A 16042-nucleotide genomic window follows, 5' to 3' on the forward strand; every position below is an offset into this window, starting at 1 on the left:
GGCAGAGCATAGATCTGATTGAAGTGCTTGAAGATTACAAGAGGCACAGACAGGGTAGATAGCTGTAAACACAAGGGATTCTGCACAGCCTGGAAATTCACAGCAGCACACGCAAAATGCTGGAGGAACTCAGCAGGTCGGGCAGCATCTATGGAAATGAATGTTTTCACAGAGTTGTAGGGGTTTGGAGTCCACTGCGGGTGGTGGTGGACAGAATGTGGCAGAGGCTTCTACATAGGCGAATGTTCTTAGCCATTGTGAAGGACTGGAAACGGGGTTAGTTTCGTAGGTATTTACTTAGTACGGCACAACATCTTGCGCTGAAGGGCCTGTTTTTGTTCTGGTTCCAGCATGGGCAGTTTACTGGCGATCCCTCCCCCTGCTCAAAGTCCCACACCACAATTAACTCGTCCCTCCTCCAGCGGCCGAGAGCTCTGGAAACCTCGCCCCACCTCCCCCTCCTCTTAAAATGCTGCTCTGTGGCCTCGTCCTCGGTGCAGCCGACATCGCTCGGTGTCAAATGTCCCCGGCCTGACAGACAGCGCCAGAACAAAGACAAATTGTTGCACTCCAGCCGCACTGCATGACGTCACGCAGGCGGGTGCCTGGAGTGATTGACGTAAACTTGCGACCAATGGGAAAAGACCGCGATGGGCTACCCAATATCGTCCGGAAGAAGGCGGGACCAATTGCTACCTGCCGTGTTGTGGCTTAAATCGGTTTACTGTGTATTTTTCTTTCAACAATTTTTTTTCTAATTACAGAATTGAAAATCGAGCAAGAGTTTCGTGCAAACCACAGACTGTAGAGTTTTATGAAAATTGCAAAAGTCGGACAAATTATTTGGGATTTTTTATTTTTCCTGTCATTTTCTGGCTTTCACGCTTGGGGGGATATCAGTAATTGCTCGCTTTTGCAGCCACTCACAGTGGTACCCGTGACAGGGGGCAGTTCTCTCCAAACTAGGAGACTACCTACCCCTTAGATTGGTGATTGATCATGGGTCTCTTGATCCCATGCTTGAACCCTAATCAGTAGTTTGAGAATACTATGAAAACTTTGATAATCTTGCACTAAAATGAACCTTTGCTTTTTGTGTTCTTTGTCTTGTTACCCTTGCGAATGCCGCGTAAATTGTGCCATGTGCTGGTGACGCTGCTGCAAGTAAGTTTTTCCTGGCACCTGTGCGGGTGACGATGATGAAGGACGTGGAAGCTTTAGAGAGGGTGCAGAGAAGATTTGCCAGGACGCTGCCTGGATGAAAGAACATGTTTTAAGAGGATAGTTGGAGCGAGTTAATTGTTTTCTCTTTGGAGCAAAGGAGGATAGAGATGTACAAGACGATAAGAGGCATAGATCCAGTGGATAGCCAGAGGCTTTTTCCCAAATGGCTAACACCATGGGGCACAATTTTAAGGTGATTGGTTGGGGGGGGGGAGATGTCAGAGAATAGTTTTTTACACAGTGAGAGTGGTGGGCCCGTGGAATACCCTGTAAGGGGAGGTGGTAGAGGCAGATACTTCAGGGACACTTAAGAAACTCTTAGATAGGCACAGAGATGATAGGAAAATGGAGGGAAGGGTTAGATTGATCTTTGAGTAGATTAAAGGTTGGTACAATATTGCAGGCTGTTCTCTGTTCTAAAGTCAACTTTGACTTTGGTAGCGTCAACAAGTTCATACATTCAATGCATAGATTTGATAAAACTATCAACACAGAATGTAGACAGGGCAGCATTGAATGCCATATATCGTATTATATTTTTTGTACATTTTAATTGATAAAGTTTACTTCTGAAATAAAAGAATAGTGTTCCTGGTTGTTTGCTGTGCAATTGCAAAGAAAGGCTGGACAGAGATACAAGGGCCCCAGTGGAGATTCATCCTGATTTGCAGAGTCACCTAGTGAGACACATCAAGATCATCAACTCAGTGAAAGACACGTTCTGCTTGACTTGAAACTTGGTGTTCCACGCGGTGGGGTGTCTGACGGTGAACGTGGTCAGCTGACCCAGTCCAGACTGTGGGGGTGTGTGGTAAGGAGGTACCGAGGGCTCAGTGCAGCGAGCACGGAGCCTCTGTGGGGGAGGACCATGGCCTGAAGAGTGTGGGAGTTAGGTGCTGTGGAACAGCCCCTTGAGCACTTCGTGGGTGAATCGCTGAAAGAGGAAACATGGGCCGCTTTGATACAAATAGAAGGTATGGGTCGGCGACACAATGTAAGGAAAGATTAGAACAGTTTCATCCCCACTGAGATCAGACTTCTAAACCAGTCACCTCTCTCACATGCCCTTCCCAGTAGTCTCAAACTCTTAATCCTGCCTCCCTCGCTTACTGCCACTTCCAGCTTTTCTTTATACACTATTGAGACTGCTCTGCGATCTCTGCACCAACGCTCCTCTAATGTGGTTTTATAACTGCGCGTACCACTCATTGATCTGAGCAGGAAATTTTTACTGCGCGGGAGCACTTCAGCTACAGCGTGGCTGCACACCCGCGCAGCTTAGAGGGAACGGTGCTGCACTGTCCCGTCGCTCCGTGCTGGTTATTATCATCACGTACGCTCGTTACTCTGCACCCTGGTGTATGTCACAACAAACTCCTTGGAATCTAATCCACTCACTCTACTGAATTGCCTCTATCTATTTTCAAATGAAAAATTTATTTCTGAAATAAAAAAACTTCCAGCGTTCAGAATCTGGATTGCATTTATTTATTAATTCATTTATTTATGGGATGTGGACATCGCCAGCTAAGCCAGCATTTATTGCCCATCCCTAGTTGCCCTTGAGAAGGTGGTGATGAACTGCTTTCTTGAACCGCTGCAGTCCCTGAGGTGTAGGTACACCCACTGTACAGTTAGGGAGGGAATTGAATGATTTTGACCCAGCGACAATGAAGGAACGGTGATATGTCTCCAAGTCAGGATGGTGAGTGACTTGGAGGGGGATTTCCAAGCGGTGGTGTTCCCAGGTAACTGCTGTTCTCGTCCTTCTAGATAGCAGTGGTTGTGGGACTGGAAGGTGCTGCCTTCGGAACTGTGCTGTGTTATTGCAATGCACCTTGTAGATAGTGCACACTGCTGCAACTGTTCATCGATGGTGGAGGGATAGGATGCTTGTGGAAGGGGTACCAATCAAGTTGGCTGCCTTGTACTGGATGGTGTCGAGCTTTTTGAGTGTTGATGGAGCTTCACTCATCCAGGGGAGTGGTGAGTATTCCATTATACTCCTGACCTGAGCCTTGTAGATGGTGGACAGGCTTTGGGGAGTCAGGAGGTGAGTTACACACTGCAGGGGTCCTAGTCTTTCACCTGCTCTAGTAGCCACGGTGTTTATATGGCCAGACCAGTTCAGTATCCTGTCAATGATAACCCCAGGATGTTCGTAGTGGGGATTCGGTGATGGTGATGCTACTGAATGTCAAGGGGATGATGGTTAGAGCCTCTCCTGATGGAGATGGTCATTGCCTGGGACTTTCAGGGCTTGAATGTTCCTTGCCACTTGTCAGCCCAAGCCTGGATATTGTCCAGGTCCTGCTGCACTTGGGTATGAGCTGCTTCACTATCTGAGGAGTCACGAACTGTGCAGAACATTGTGCAGTCACCTGCGAACATCCCCACTTCTGACCCTATGATGGAAGGAAGGTCATTGATGAAGCAGGTGAAGATGGTTGAAGAAGGTGAAGACACTTCCCTGAGGAACTCCTGAGGTGATGTCCTGAGGATGAGATGACTGACCTCCAGCCACCACAACCATCTTCCTTTGTGTCAGGTATGATTCCCATGAATTCCCATTGATTATTATGAAATGTGTTGTTTTGTGGTGGTGATGCAAATCAAAGGCTTAAAGTCACTATTGGTGGTTGGCATCCGTCTGTCTCGAAGGACAATGGTTGATGGTGATCATCATCACAAGCCTGGGCAGAAGGTATGGAGATCCTGAGATGTCCAGTCATCAAGATCCCCCTCCCGGCCTCACCAGTGTAGTCCAAAGGAAAGTTTATGAAGCAATATGTTTAGCACCAGCTTAGCTACAGGAGCTGCCGGAAGGATGTTCAATGACGTCCAGCCACCTGAGGGTCTCCACTCTGGATTTGCTGACTGGGTTTACTCCATTGCCTTTGTCTCTCCCGAGGCTGCCCACAAGGCAGAGGGGCTATTTACCCATAGCTGGGGGTCTGGTTCACGAGCACCAGGGCGTGTCAACACACCGGTGGTCCTGTATGCGACGTGTGCAGAGGCCAGACCTCCTCCCTGTCTGTAGTTCAGACTGAGTCCGAAAGGAGTTCAGTTTCCGTGTGTCGCCAGCAAGGAGGCACTACATGAGGCTTGCTGTTGGAGAGGCTGTGTACGGTCAGGGAGAGACTGACACACTCCGCTCTCCTTTTCGTGAGACTGCTCGCCAGCTGTGGAAATGAAAGTGAGAGCGACAAGCTCTACCCGCTACACTACCACACTAAATGCACGACAATCATTTTGACACCAAAATTATTATACATTTCAGAGTAAGTATTTAAAAAAACGAATAATGTGGTGTTCATGGCCATTCAGAAACCAGATGGGGGAGGAGGAGGATTGAGTTCCTGAATGATTGAGTGAATACCCTCAGGCTCCTGCACCTCCTCCCTGATGGTAGTAAGGAGAGTGGGAAAGGTTCTTAATGATGGATGCCACCTTTCTGAGGCACAGGCCCTTAAAAATCTCTGTGACGGTAGAGACGGGTGGTCCCTGGATGGAGCAGGCCCTGCAGGCTCTTGCGGTTCCATGCATTGGAGCCTCGTACCAGGCTGAGGTGCAACCAGACAGACTCTCCACGGTACAGCTGTAAGAGTCTCCGGCAACGTACCGGATCTTGTCATCGTATTTGTGACCCTCACGAGAAAAGGGAATTTCATCACACCGTGGTGCATATGGCAATAAACTCATCTGAATCTGAGGTGTTACGAGAATACACATAAAATTAAGATGTTTGCTGGCCTGGGTTAGCATCAGTGACATCAGCAGTTGGTCTGCCACCTGCCCTCAGGGGAAGGAGAGATAAGGAACAATGGAGCAGCGTCTGGAGATGTGTAATGAAGGGACGGGGGAGAGAGAGAGCTGTCTGGAGCGGCTCCCCCCTTTGAACCCTGAACTGTTTGAAGTGATGGACAGGCGATACCCCAGCAGGGGGATAAAAAGGGACAGGTTCGCTAAGGCAGGACACACACGCCACCCGAGGTAACGAGACCCTGGAAGCGGTGCGCCTCTCACGAGTGGGTGAGAAGTGCCAGACAACGACAAGGGTGGAAAGGTACGATCAGCAGGAACCCGGTGTGTGTCCGCCCTTGCCTGGGTGCCGGGTTCACCGCAGAGGATCGACCGCATCTGGAGGAGGGGTCACAGTCGGTGACCTCAGGTGACATCACCAAGGACCTGCCCAAAAGCTGCTTGTGAGCCATCTCGCAGGTCTGTGAGTGAAGCCGTGTCTGAATGATCAGTTGTTCCTGTTCTCTCTCTCTCTCTCTCCCCCCACGTTGTCCATCGCCATGGCAACGATTACTGCGAACTGAACTGGACTGAACTTTGAGTCATTTTGAAATTTGGTCATTTACCCCGAGACAACGATAGAGCTTGATTGATGCTGTTATCTTAATTCTGTGCACATGTGTGTTTATCATCGCTGAACTGTTGCATTTATTATCCTTTCAATTACTGTGTTGCTTGTTTCTTTAATAAAACTTTCTTAGTTCTAGTACTCCAGACTCCTACTGAGTGATCCATTTCTGCTGGTTTGGCAACCCAGTTACGGGGTACGTAACAGAGGGAACAGAGGAGGCCTTCACTTTAGGGTCTCCTCGGACAGGCGCTCTCTCAGTATGGTGTGTGGCCACGAGGGCAACTTTTTTTCTGCTGAACTCTGGATTCAGGGGCACTCCTGCCAGAGCAGAGAGAGCAGGGGATGCCATTCCTTTCAGCTGCACCATTCTGATTCTGATGCCCCAGTAGCAAAAGACGCTGTGAGGTGTGTGTGTGTGTGTGTGTATTGAGGGAGGGGAGAGGCAGCAGGGGTACTGTAACTCTGAATTACTTTTGTAACGCCCTGGTTCACATCTTTACTGTTATGCTGCAGGTATTTCATTTCACAGCTCTTTAAGAGCTGTTTGTTCTGATTTCAGCCTGTTTGGGTTATTGTTGATGATAAGGGATGATATGGAATGTGTGCCATCCAATTAGCGAGAGGTTTTCTTAGTGAGGTACAATAATGTTGGGCTTGGGATTTTTGTTCTAGAGGAGATGAAGACAGAAGACACTTGGTAGAACTGGTCATAGCGTACGATCCGGTGGGAGACCCGTTTGTTGGAGTTGGATTGTGAGCGACGTTCGGAAGGTGGTGTGGGCGTTCACGTTGACCGAGGGCCCAGCGTGTGAGTGACAGAGAAGTTCAAGATCAGCTCCAACTTCTGCACATTTGACTGTTTAGTTAAAATGGGCCCTTTTCTTTTTGTTATTCTTTATTATACCTTCAGTTAAGATTCATAAATATAATTCCTTTAATCGTATGCAGTGCACGGTCTGTTATTTCGAGGCATTAATTTGTAACGGGGTAGCGAAATACCCAGCATCGACACAAACAGGAGGTTGGGTTGGGCTCGCGCCTCAGTCTCATGAGTTTGGCAGGGCCTGAGGTTCTCTTCCCTCGACTTAGGCAGCCAAAGAAAATAAGGTGGTTTCACTTTGCATAAAATAAATACGGTATTTGAGAGTGATTTTACTCCCTGTCCCCTTCGTCTCAATCCTGGGCAGCACACAAGGTGCTGGGGGAACTCTGTTTGTCAGGCAGCATCTGCGGAGAGGTGGACAGTTGACGTTTCGGGTCGAGACCCTTCACCTGGCTGCCTGAGATCCTCCGGTGAGGCAAGCTGGACTCCAGCATCCGTGGCTCGATCGTTACCATGACAACAATTTGCGCCGCACCCCAGCAATCTGTGAAGGTGAGGCTGGGGTCTGGGATTAACAGCCGGCAAATCATCTTTCCTCTTGAACGGCAAACTGGCAGCTCGTCACACATCTCGTCTCACAGCTCTCACGCATCCTCTGGATCATAGGCTGACATCTGGTCTCTTTGGAGATAGAAGCACCAATTCTGTGATTGCCAATATGTTTTTCACTTTACCTCTACATACATGACCTTGTGCAGCGGTCAATCGGTGCAGTGGCTTCAGCATTGCACTTCCAGGAGAGTGGTCCCGGGTTCGAATTCTGCCGGCTTCTTGCACGCTTTCCACTCGTGCTGGGTTGAGCATCGAGCTGGCGACTTGGCCTTGTAGTAAAACAGACTAATGCCAAAGAAATGGCCGCCCGATGCAGCACAAAGTATTGAGCAGAAAAACCTAACATATCCCTGTGCCTATGACGATAGACAGGCTTTGACTTTGCGTAGTGGTTGACGAGTCTGTTTGTTTTAGCGCAGGACTTCGAAGTACATCGCCTGCCTCATCAGGTGATTTCTGTTGTGTCCATTTCACATGAACTGTTCTGTGAAGAAAAAGGGCTGGCGATAATCCACAGTAGGGTCTGAACCTCTCTAATCTATTCCCCGATCTCCGTCTGTCTTGTTCAAGCTGCTGGCACCAGGTCTCTGCACTCCCTTCGGCCCCGGGTCACGAGCTGAGCACACTCCGTCCCGTCTGTGCCCAAAGCTGGGTGTCCGAAGGCCTCTAGTCTTCTTACCTCTTGGCTGGCGCAGGGCCGAGCCAATCAGGGTCCAGCGGGCTGGTCTGACCTCAGGATCTTTGACATAAACGGCTTCGGCTCAGTGTGGGAGGCAAGAGGAGTCACCAGTTGTCAGGTCAATGATGGGATCGTGATCGCCTCAGATTTCCATCCCTGACGACAAAACAACCCCTAGTCACCAGATTACATCAGTGATGGTGTTGGAACCCAAGTATATCAGGAGATGCACATACTGTTGATACCCCGTCTCCCAGGATCCCACACATGACATTGTTAGAACTGAAGTGTCATGGCTTCAATTCGTGACACTTGAGGGACGCTTGGGCAGGTCACAATTCTACAGTGATGGACGCAGGAGATCTCCTCTATTCCAGACCAGTGACGCAGATTGAACTTGTGCACGGTCGGATTTCTGTTGGAGTGTTAGCTTTGATATCTCTCAGCCGCATCGGAGGCCAATGGGCTGGCCACTCCTTTGGTCCTGTACACAATTATTATTAGATTATGAGAACACTCAGTCCTCTTTTATTGTCATTTAGAAATGCATGCATTAAGAAATGATACAATGTTTCTCCGGAGTGATATCACAGAAAACAGAACAAATCAAAGACTAACACTGACAGAACCATATAATTATAACATGTAGTTACAGCAGTGCAAAACAATACCATAATTTGATGAAGAACAGACCATGGGCACAGTAAAAAAAAAGTCTCAAAGACCCGAGTCGATCGACTCCCGAGTCCCCGATAGCAGGCAGCAAAAGGGAGAAACTCCCTGCCATAAGCCTCCAGGCACCGTCAACTTGCTGATACCTTGGAAACAACCAACCTCAGCTGACCCTCAGTCCATCCGTCCGAAAACTGTGAGCTTCCGAGCAGCCTCTCCGATACAGCCTCCCGAACGCCATCCTCTGCCGAGCGCCTTCGACCTCTCCCCGGCCGCTGAAACATGCAAAGCCGAGAATTTTGAGGCCTTCAGCTCCAGAGATTCTGGTTACCACACAGTAGCAGTGGCAGCAAAGCGGGCATTTCAGAAATTTTCCAGATGTTCCTCCATGCTGTCATGTCTACCTCCATCAAATCAGAATTGTGCATGGTCCCCTACTTGACAGATAACAGATATTCATCACCGAAATGGCTGTGTGCGCCGTCATCGCACTGCCATCTTCTCCCCCCCTCCCGGGAGGTTTCTGAGCAGCATGGGTAAGTTGGATGGTCACAGTCTCTTCCCCCAGGGAAAGGAAGTCTGATACTAGACGGAAAAGTTTTAAGGTGAGATGAGAAAGACTTAAAAGGTGCTGCTTTTTTGTGGCAGCACTCCCTGTAAATGTGCTCAATGTGGTAACTGTACTGAACTCTACTTCCTCTAGCAGCTTGTTCCATGGTTCCACATGCCCAGTGTCCTCTGGGCAGAAAATTTCCCTCTCAGTTCTCCTATGGAGACGGATGAACAGGAACCATGTGCTTTCAAATTGCAAAGGGCGAGGAAGGGACAGAGAGAAGAGTAGGATTTCCCTGGGTTTAGGGCACCTTCCTCACCCCACGTATAAGCAAGCTCCCGTATAATTACTAAATCCAGTCTGATGTTTGCTCCAACCAAAGACTCTGTCTCCCCACATTGAATAATTGTTCTTTCTTATCACTCTCATGCTTTTGACACCGTTCGTTCCAGTACTGTGGAGGTACAACTACCGCAGAGCGATATTTGTGTATTTTCCCACTTACGGACAAAACTGACTTATGAACATCTGTAATAACAGGACCCGGTTTACTGGGGGACAGTCTGTAGATATTTCTGACATTTCCTTTTACTTATTTATTGACATATAGAGTGGAGACATCCCTGCCACCCACACTGCCCATTAAACCCCTGATTTAACCATAGCTTAATCACGGGACAATTTACCATGACCAATTAACCTACCAACCGGTACGCCTTTGGACTGTGGGAGGAAACCAGAGTACCCAGAGGAAAACCACGCGGTCACCGGGAGAACGTACAAGCTCCTTACAGGTAGCTGTTGGAATGGAGCCTGGGTCACTGGCACCATGCAACGTTGTGCTAACCACACATTTCTGGATGTTGGTGAGAGGTTTCTGGGGAAACTCATGAACCCACAAATAAGGAGCAGAAATTGGATTCTTCAACCCCACCTGCTCCCCCATTCCGTCACATCACGGCTGGTCTCACGGTAATCTTACCTCTGTACTCATGCAGACCCTCATATCAGTTTATTCCCCGATGCCTGGCTGCGTTGCCTTAACATTGTTCAAAGACTCTGCTTCCACTGGCCTGAGGCTCAAAGACTTAGAGAAACACAGCAGACTGCTGGAATCGAGAGCAATAGACAGCCTGACTGAGGAACACAGTGAGTCGAGCAGCACCATGGCGGGAAGAGAACTGTGGACAATTCAGGTTGAAAACTATTATAGAAAACAGAAGTCACATCTCTGCCTTAAATGGATGACCCCTTTAAGACCTCAATCTCTTGTACAACTGTCACTGATATCTTCCACCAGCTCTGACCCCACTGGGGTCTGTCTCATGTCCTCTTAGAGAAACCTATCCCAAATCCTAGGAGATGTTGAACATAATGCCTGTGCTAGCAACCTCTCCATTCTTTTGCCAAAGAGATTCCTGTGTGGAAGAGGGGATCCAAGATTTGAGGATTCTCCTTTGTGTAGCCATTCCATTCCTGAGAGTTCCCACCATGTACAATATGCACATCAGTCAGTGCTGTTAGTCACATCTGCTGAGAATATTCTAAAGGGGGAGCTTTCTCTTAAATTAATCTTCATTTTTCATAGTAATATAGCACAGAAAACTCAGCCATAGATGATGCAAAGCCCAGCTGTGAAAGGAGGAGAGCAAGTAAACATCTGTTTGACTCATCATTACATGCAGACCAAGACATCAATTCAATTGCCCCTGTCTGGCCCACATCCCTCCGAACCTTTCCTAGTCACGTCCTCACTTAAATGCCTTAAGTGTCGTAATTGTACCCATATGTAGAATATGCATATGCACTCACGTAGAATGTCTATATGCACATGTGTAGAATTTCCATATGCACATGTGTAGAATTTCCATATGCACGCGTGTAGAATGCCCATGATTGTATCCACATGTGGAGGCATGTCCACAGAGGAACAGTGCTGACCAGCTGCAGGAGTACGTGTTAAGGGACACAGTGAAGCTGGGTGGTGCAGCTACTGCAGGGGCTCGGTGGGAAAGGACCACAGTGTTGGGTACCTCTGCTTCTGGAGAGTGAGTGAGGAAGCCCCTCAGTTAATATAGTACTGTAGCACCTCAGGAATGTAATAGAACACTACATAACACATCAATTGTGAGGTCAGAATGAATTGCATGGTTTATTCTTGTAAACATGGTTTTACTAAAAATAAAGTTTATTTTGATTTATTAAAAATTGTACTGCATCTAGCACTTCCTCTGGCGGTGTGCTGCACAGACCTCCCACGGTCTGTGTCAAGAACTTGTTCCTCGGGCTCCTCCTCGATCCTTCCTCTCTCGACTTGCAGACCTCTGCCTTATAGTTTTAGCTCTGCTACCCTGGGACGGGGACAGATCCTGCTTGTTTTACTCTCAGCCCATTCAAATCCACTTAAGCTGAAAAGAGAGCTCACAAACTGTGTCCCTTAAAGGGATATCCACCAACCATGAGCAACACCAAACAGTTATCAATTCGGAAATGTTCTCTCAAAAATATTTATTTGACTGACACCCAGGACAATAAGCACCAGCCAGCTCCAACCACTGTCACTGAGAACAAACCCCGGCTCCAGTCCGGGACGCGGCTCCGTTCCGGGCATCACCAACCACCTCAAGCGACTGTCACTGAGAACAAACTCCGGCTCCAGTCCGGGACGCGGTTCCGTTCCGGGCATCACCAAAAGCGACTGTCGCCACGAACAAAGTCCGGCTCCCGTCCAGGCTGAGGCTCCGTGTCGGGCATTACTAACCGTGGCAGCAATGGCCGAATGTAACCTCCGCCATCACTTGTGAACTCGCTGGTGTCTGAGCAGGAGGAAGGCCTGCGTGTATCCCCTCCCACACACGGCACAGCTGAAGGGCCTCTCCCCGGTGTGCGTCAGCTGGTGCTTCATCCTCTCGGCGTACCTCTTGAAGCTCCTCCCGCACTCGGAGCAGGTGAAGCATCGCTCGTCGCTCTGGCTGCAGTGGTGCTTCAGCAGGTGGGACGAGCGGGTGAAGCCCTTCCTGCACTCGGAGCAGGTGAAGGGCCTCTCCCCGGTGTGGATGGTCTGGTGTTTCAGGAGGCTGGAGAACTGGGTGAAGCCAACGGCCTCTCCTCGGCATAAGTGTGTCAGCGAGTTGCCAGCTTGCCGAGTAACTGAGTCTCTTCCCACAGTGCACACATTTATCCGGTTCCCTCGTGTCTCTCCATATAGCCATATAACAATTACAGGACGGAAATAGGCCATCTTGACCCTTCTAGTCCGTGCCGAACTCTTACTCTCACCTAGTCCAAGCGACTTGCACTCAGCCCATAACCCTCCATTCCTTTCCTGTCCATATATCTATCCACTTTAACTTCAAATGACAACTTCGAACCTGCCTCAACCACTTCTGCTGGAAGCTCGTTCCACACAGCTACCACTCTCTGAGTAAAGAAGTTCCCCCTCATGTTATCCCTAAACTTTTGCCCTTTAACTTTCAACTCATGTCCTCTTGTTTGAATCTCCCCCACTCTCAATGGAAAAAGCCTATCCACGTCAACTCTATCTATCCCCCTCATAATTTTAAATACCTCTATCAAGTCCCCCCTCAACCTTCTATGCTCCAAAGGATAAAGACACAACTTGTTCAACCTTTCTCCAGGTTGGAGGATCTGCTGAACTTGCACAGAGCAGAGTTTCCCACCATTGCGACTGGCCCAGTCTTCACGCTGTCCCTGTGAAAAATCTTTCCTCCGCCTCACCTTCACCTGGGAGAATGAGCTTGTATGTGTCCTCCCATGCATGTGTGTGTAAGTGTGTACACGTGTGTTCATGTGTGTGTGCACATGTATGAATGTATGTGTGAGTGAGAGGGTGTGTTTTGTTCAGACTGCTGTCTGAGATCTCACTGTCAGGACAGGGGAACATGCCTCACCTTGTGTATGAGAGTGTGATAGTAATTCAGCTTCTGATGACTCGACAGACTCTCCCAGCGCTCGAATGGACACTCAGCTGCAGCTGAGCTTCTAATACCCTATAAAAGGAAGTTGCAGCATCTGAGAGAAACTTTGAAGCAAATTTTCACTCCTTTGCATCCCTGTGGCTTGAAAACTCAACAGAAAGAGAAACCCTTCACTAAAATTAAGCTTTGCAGTTTCCTTATCCACTCCAAGTCACCTCCTGCTTACATTCCAAAGGCAGACAGGTCAGTAGGTTAACTGGTCACATGGGTGTAATTGGATGGCATAAAAGGGCCCATTACTGTTCTGTATATCTAAATTTAAAATCTACAGTACGAGAGCTGAGAGCTGTTTGTAATAAGGCCAAGCTTTCTGAAAAGTTATAGTGGTTTCTGCCTGTGGGCTCTGTTCTGGGTGACCCCAATGCACCACTCACCTGTGCAGTATTTCAACCCTTACCTCACAGTGCAGGAGACACAACACTGTCAGCAAAGCAGGCAAAAACAGCCCGATGGCTGGTTTTAATGAAAATGAGAACGAGAGATAAAGATTAGCTTTATTTGTCACATGTAGTCCGGTTTTAAGACTGTGCTACTGAAGGCCACTGACAGTTTACTGGTAGTTTGATTAAAAACATTATTATGAACACCTTTCCCGAAGTAAATTGTGGTGAACTATCACTGCAAACAATGAAGAGGTGAGCAAATTCGAGGGATGAGCTGTGCTGGGGGCTGCGTTGCAAAGTCGATGCCGCTGGAGTTGGAGTGAGTGATTCGGAAGGGAGGAGTCGAGGCAGAGGACTGTCGATGCCCACCTAACTGACCCGGTAGGATGGCTCCTGGCACCGAGCAGATTTCGAGAGGTCGAGAACAGCTTTGTGCTGAGTGACGGAAGCTAGGCCCAGAGCGAACCGCTGGGCGGCGTGGTCTCAGCCCAATGAGTTTTTGCTGCAGCGGGGCCTGGCTCCTTATGTGAGGCATGACCTGCTGTATGGACAATTTAAATGCCGGCCCAGATAGACTGGAAAGGAAGGGTGTTGGGACTGGAGGTGAGAGTCAGGCCAATTTTGCTCATTTTCCCATGATTTACTCCTCTCTCCGCAACACTGAGGCTGTGCGTCTACCCCGGCTGCTGTGCTTTGTGGCAATTTGCCCCGGTAACATGATGAGCTGAGAGCAAGGCTTGGGCCTACTCCAGGCTGCTCCAGGAATTCGGATCATTTTGGTTCGGAATGCTGTTGCTCATTTCTATTGTTTGCGGGATTTGTGTTATTTTCTCTCTCCCTGCACATTGGGGGTTAGTCTTTTTTTTAAAATTGGGTTCTTTTGGGTTTCTCGGTTTGCAGATGCAGACATCCCACTCTACAAAAACTCATTTCAGGGAGGTCTCAACCGGAAGTCTCAACCTCATAGCAGTCTGTGTCAATGAATTTGTTAATTTTGCAAGACATCAGATTCACAAGTGTTTTGTGAGACAGCTGACTTCTGAATTCCATTTTAATGTGATGCACCATGCTGACTGCCCTTTCTACATCACAATTAGAATTTGGCAGCACCAAAAGCAGCTTCATCAACTGGCAGAGCTCTTTGAATCTCGACTGCCCTGTGCTCACAGATTTTATTTTGGACAGCTTCCCCCAGAACTCATCAACTGGCAAACTTTTGTAGTTTAGCACCAGTCCTTCAAGGTTAGTTGAGACATAATCCAGGAGTTCCAAGTGGAGCTGTTCTCTTGCATCTGCCTTGATCACATTTGGAAATCTCTCTGCCAAAGTCAACATCTGGTCTGGATTCACCTCATCTTGGCTCTCTGTATTGACCACTGACAGATTCTTCAAGATTTGGTCTCTCAATGACACCTGTTAAACTCACCTCAACATGTCTTTTACAGTCACTTAACCCACCATGGGCAATAGAAAAGTTACTGTTGCAAACAGCGCAGCGTGCAACACTGTCATTATTTTGGACCCCTATTATTACACTTTAGTCTGGGGCGAAGTATGTTTTATATTTTCTTTTTTTGGAACACTCTGCCATGGCGCTGCAGGACACTAAACTGAACTGATGGACAATGAAAGCGAGAGAGAGGTCGACTGTAAAGCCCGCCCACAGAGAAAACTGATAGGTCTACTTAGCACAAAGAGAGACCAATCAGGATGCTCTCTCTGTCACTCTCTTGCTACATCTGTCACTCGCTCTCTCTGTCTCTCTCTCAAAAAAATCGATTTCTGGGATATTATATATAATTTGCGGGCGTCAGGGAGCCTCTATCAATATGTGGGAGACTCTCAGAACTTCCGGGAGAGGTGGGATGTCTGCAGATGCCTGCAAGCAGACAAATCTCAAGGTGTATAATTTATCCATTCTTTGATAATAAATATACTTCGAGTTTTGAACCTTACACATGCATAACACATTTGCTTGTGCCACATCAACTCAGTGAAGATTGTGCTGGATGGTTCGCGACTGTCACCATGCCTCTGATGCCAACATACGACACCCACAGCTCACTAACCCTACTGTGCATCTTTAGTGTGTGGCAGGAAACCGGAGCCCACACGTTCACAAACTCATTACAGAGAACGTCAGGAATCAAACCCTGATCTTACAGCCAGCACACTGTAAAGTGTTCGCTAACCACTATCCAACCTTGCCACCCCTGTAAGTTGAGAAAGGGGATAAATATGGACCCGGGGCAAAACTCCCAGAGTTCTACATTCACCAGACGAGGCCACTCCACAACTTCTGCTTTAAAAGGGCATTCACACGATTTTATTTTGGTACTTAAATCAGGACCATCAACTTTCTGACAGGGTCATCTGAAGTGCAGATTGAGAACAGGAGATGCCACCCATCTAAACTGCACACATTCTTAAGAAGCCAATGTATCCTTTAAAAGGAAAGACACTGGAGGGCAGAGGTAGGTGCCAGTCCGCACCGGGATCTGAAACCACCCATCTCCTCTTCCAGCACCTGTGACAAATGAGCTTGCGCCTGCCTTGCTTTGTATGAGGAACTAAAGGGCAGGTTTTAACCATCATTGAACGAGGCTGGAAGTGAGCGAAGTACAGAGGGAACAAGGTACTGCAGACACAAGGGACTGTGGTTGGGACACAAGGGAATCAACAGCAAGGAATTAACAGCTGCAGGAATTCAGCCTCTCAAGCAACAT

This window comes from Mobula hypostoma, chromosome 10, assembly GCF_963921235.1.
Source record: "Mobula hypostoma chromosome 10, sMobHyp1.1, whole genome shotgun sequence".
Taxonomy (NCBI): Eukaryota; Metazoa; Chordata; class Chondrichthyes; order Myliobatiformes; family Myliobatidae; genus Mobula; species Mobula hypostoma.